The sequence below is a fragment of the Montipora capricornis genome, unplaced genomic scaffold (genome assembly GCF_036669925.1).
Source record: "Montipora capricornis isolate CH-2021 unplaced genomic scaffold, ASM3666992v2 scaffold_436, whole genome shotgun sequence".
Classification (NCBI taxonomy): Eukaryota; Metazoa; Cnidaria; class Anthozoa; order Scleractinia; family Acroporidae; genus Montipora; species Montipora capricornis.
The window spans coordinates 77,501-82,500 of NW_027180169.1; the positions used below are offsets into that span (position 1 = coordinate 77,501).

Genomic DNA, 5,000 nt, shown 5'->3' on the forward strand with positions numbered 1-5,000 from the left:
TTTTGTTTCACGAACATTAATAATTTCGGATCCCGTATATGAAAGACCATCCATAATTGCACTCGTTCAACAATGCAATCGTACCCGTCTTTGCTTCTGCCATGATTTCTTCACATTTGCTTACACCTACAACATATTACGAAAACCAAAACAAATCCACCTCATGAACAAACTACATTAATTAACCAGAAATAAAATGCGCTCCATGGTACCTATAAAAAGACCCCGACATATTTTCAACGACCACTCAACTTCTATACAGCAATCGGGCTTTAAATTCAAGATTACCGGGCCCATAACATTTACAGTTATCTGTATAACGAAAGAAAAACAATGCCTAAGACGTAAAGTGAAAACGAAATCAGATAGAAGCGAGACTGTGACGTCACAATAATAACGCTTCATTTATTCTTTTAAGAAATGGTTATGAATAGATTGGATACTCCAAAAGAAGGTGAGACACTTCGCGACACATATACATGTGCGGCATTCGGTGACGTTACTTGGCAATACCTGCCAACCTCGGTGTTAACCCGTTTGACAGATAAAACGCACTTCTTTTAGGCAGAGAATTCGAATACCTTCTAGGTTAGGCACTGATCTCTAGTGATTAGGTAGAGCGCCGACACGAAATGATTAGATTTCATAAATTGTTCTGGTGACACCATATTTAAACTTAGTAAAACTTTAGAAAGATCGTTTGGTAATTTATATACACGAGACTAAGTGTTTCACCTTATTTTGGAGTATCCATTCTTTTCACAGCCATAAAAAAATTTGGATTTTGACAAGGCAATACCGCATTCTATCGGCGGCTAATTGGAAGAAAATATATTATTGTATTGGGCGGAATCGCTCTGCGGTATTGGCCGAGATTATGTTATTTTATATAGTAGAAGTTGCAAATGGCAAGTGAAATGCTGCGAGCAGTAGATACTGGGCAAACAGAGAAGCAATCGTGTAACATTCGGTGACGTTACGAGGCAATACCTAACAACCTCGGTGTTAACCCACTTTGGCAGATAAACAGCACTCTTTTTAGGCAGAGAATAACTTCTGGGTTAGGCACTGATCTCTATTGATTAGGTGTAAGCGCCGACACGAAATGGTTAGATTTCATAAATTGTTCTGGTGACACCATATTTAAACTTAATAAAACTTTAGAAAGATCGTTTGTTAATTTATATACCCGAAACTAAGTGTCTCACCTTATTTTGGAGTAGCCATTCAGTTCACAACCATAATGAAATTGGGATTTTGAGAAGGAAATACTGCATTCTAGCGGCAGCTAATTGGAAGAAAATCTATTCTTGTATTTGGTGGAGTCGCTCTGCAGTATTGGCCGAGATTATATTTTATATAGTAGAAGTTGCAAATGGCAAGTGAAATGCTGAGGGCAGTAGGTAGTGAGCCAAAAGAGAATTAATGGTGTTGTTGGATACGATTTTCAACAGGATCTAGGAGACTAGTACCCTGATTCCAAACGCTGTAAACTCTTCATTCCAGCTTCTGGGCGTTGGCAAAAAAGATGAAGACAGCAACTAGACTTTGTTGAAGATGAGCAAGCATTCATTTGTATATCCAGATCGTCGTTGTAGATGTGACAAACATCTGATAAAGTTAGCTCTTATGGCGATTCGAAATGTCAAGTCACATGAAAATGATCTCTTGGAGTAATATATCTTCGACTTTACCTTATTGTAAATGCTGGTATTTATTTTATCATGGTGTTAATTATCTGAGCACAGCGTTCGTACACACTTTGGGCTTATTTCTCATATTCATATTTAACGGCGAATAATAACCGAGACAAAGTCGATGTTGTTATTCGCCTCGACAAAACGGCTTGCGGCCATTTTGGAAAAAAACGCTTAGGTGATTACCGTGTAATAATCACCTCAAGAGCAACCAATCAACGCAGAGAGTTTTCAATAATCACCTATTTAATTATTGCACTACAGATAGTGAACAACGTCACACAACAAAAAAAAGTTAATTCGAAATCGTTCAATGAAAAAGGTCAAGAACTTGGATTGTTGTAGAAAACAAATCTTTAAACCACCGTTCCAATTCTCAGGTCTGTGCAGTTCATCGTTTCTGAGTTATTTGTCGAAGCGTTTCACGCAACTTTGTAGAGTTTTGTCTGGTGACGCCATGTGGTCCACGAAAACTGGAGTTCATTTTGCGATGAAAGGGCTTAGTTCTCGCTCATGAAATAAAATACATGTGTATGAATACACCTCCTTATGTACTTGAAAGGCTCAAACTGCTGAGATTCATAGGGATAAACATGATTTTTCAACCAAGTAGCGTTGTATCGTGGTGTCACGCGAGGTGACATTTGGGAAATTCAAAATGCTGTATTTTAGAAAAGAAAGACGTCACGGAACTGGAAACTTGAAAAAAGATTTATTTCTACGTCATCTTCCACTTCCTTTAGAAAGAAATTCAAAGATCTTCTTATTTTGATTTTAGAATGTAATGACCTCACTGTGAAAACCATTTACTGTTTTCTTTCTTCTCGGAGGTCCAGTTGGGGGACCATTTGTGGGTCCACGTTTTGTACCGTCCCTGCTCAAGGCTTATTAAAATCTCCCCTCAATTCCACGCGGGAACCGTCGTAAAATTATTAGAAGCATACTTGAACAACTCCCTTCCCCTCAGCAACGTTTCTACCGTTTAGGTAAACTAGTACTCATGGTAGTTATGGTGTTAAATGTATAATTATTAGGCAACATACCACGTCATTAATTCTTTTATTATTGATTCTTACTATGTCCGTTATCGGTTCTTCTCTCAACCAATTTGTTTTGGCATATTCCTTCCTTTGCAGAACTCAAGAAAAGTATTCCCAAAGGCTGCAAGAGGAGAAACATGGGAAGATTTTTATCTTTTCTGTGACTGTTCTTCGTCGGAACTTACATTGTTTGCACACAGGTGTGCCAGTACGTCAAGAATAACAGAAAGGTACTGCTTTTCCCTAATAAATTATAATACGAAAAAGGTTCTTGGGTGCGTGGTCCGCCGAAGGAGATTCCATTTAAGTAACAGTGTTCTCCAACCGTTTCTTCAAGGTGTCTTTTCGCTTGACTGCAAAATTCGGAACGCCCTTGATTATTATCTAAAATGTCGTCTCGTCAAAGTAAGCAAACTACGGCTCGACAAAACTCGCTCCAAATACCGACCTTGAAATCTATCTACGAATTCCACATCGTGTGCAAAAACGAGTTTCTAAATTCAATTCGTATACTTCAGACAATCAGTTGCTGACAAATTATAGTTCTTAAAGCCTCCTTATGACCCGATAAGAGAGCGCTCTGCGGATTCGATGGGCTTCTAATCGGACTACTGGAGGCTGTCTAATTGTTAAATCAAGAGGTAGTTAATCCTGCGTTGGCAGTAGGGTTTAGCTCCCGAATAATATATATTTAAGCTGCAAGCCTACGTATTAGCAGGAAACAAGCAAAACCAAAGAGCATAAACCATATGATAGAACTACGAGGTCAAATTTTGGCTGTTTTGCCTCTTTCAAGAAAAAAGCACGGCCCTACGTCTTTCAAATTTACCTGAAAAGAGAGAGCTAAAAGAACAAACCAACTCAATCCTCACAGGACACAGAACCCGGGAAACTGTTGAAACATCAGTACAGCTGCCCGTGTTAATATGTACAGTTTCTACATGTTTTTTTCTCTCCTCCACAGGAACCCACAACGTGGTCGGAATGCGAGCAGATCATTAGCAAAAATTCTTGGTGTTTCTTTCCCAACTTCGAAGATTGGTTTTGCGCCGATAACAAACCAACAGATACACAAGTGTATTTTCGTTATGAAGAAAAAGAGTGCAATGATGTAAAAGAGGATTTTTTTCCTCATCCCTCTCCCACGCAAGAAGAAGAAGACTTCCCCATTGCTTATGCAATGGTTGTATACACAAACGCAAATCTTGTAGAGAAGGTTTTACAAGCTGTCTATATGCCTCAGAATATTTACTGCATACACGTGGATATCAAATCATCTGAAGCATTTCGCAAAGCAATACGAGCCATGACTGCTTGCCTTGACAACGTTTTTCTGACTAATAAAACTGTCGACGTGATATGGTCTCATGTTAGCATTCTTCACGCGCAAATTAACTGTCTAGGGGATTTAATGAAGAGCTCAGTAAAATGGAAATATTTTATGCATGTTACTGGGCAAGAGTTACAATAATGCCGAAATTGTGCGAGCGCTAGCCAATCTGAATGGTTCCAACAACATCGAGAGTTTTGCTGTTCCAATCAAATATTGGCATCGATATATGTATTCCTATAGAGCTGACAAGGTGGAAGGAGGCCAGTTTCATGCGAGATACTCATGGCGAAGGACGAACGTTATGAAGCGTCCTCCACCATGGGGAATTCGCATCAAGAAAGGGTCCACTTTTGTGGCACTCACACGAGAAGCCGCGAATTATGTTCTTCATGATAAAGTAGCGATTGATTTTTTATCCTGGCTCAATGACACTAGCATCCCTGACGAAGCATTCTACTCATCCCTTCACCAACATCCGGGATTCCCAGGTGGTATCTATGGTAGCCAGCCGGAGTGGATAATGCGCGCTGTGAGTTGGGAATATACAGGTGATGTTTGTTGTGGGCAATGGGTCCGGGAAGTGTGCTGGCTGACGACACGAGACCTAAACTGGGTACTGGGTGCCAAGTTTCGCAAGAAAATCTTCGTGAACAAGATACCATTTGACCACAGGGATGATATTGTTAAATGTTTGGCCTTAGCACGCTCGATGAGAAGGTATGGCCAGGTACTATTTTAAATTAATGAGCTAGTTTGTCTTAAGCAAATTTTGGGTTACCTTCGGTAACACTGAAACGAACACTTTTTCTTTGTCCAATCACAAAAGACGAACACATTTAAGTGAACCAATAAGAAAAAGAAAAAAGCAAAAAGCTGCAGCTGTGGTGAAGCGCGCAAAAAGAAGACCAGGAATTAATCACAATTGCTATT

At 39.5% G+C, this 5,000-nt stretch overlaps 1 pseudogene; it reads left to right on the forward strand.

Moving 5' to 3' along the window:
* Positions 1-2,774: 2,774 nt before the first annotated feature.
* Positions 2,775-4,857, forward strand: LOC138035906 (N-acetyllactosaminide beta-1,6-N-acetylglucosaminyl-transferase-like; annotated as a pseudogene).
* Positions 4,858-5,000: the final 143 nt, after the last annotated feature.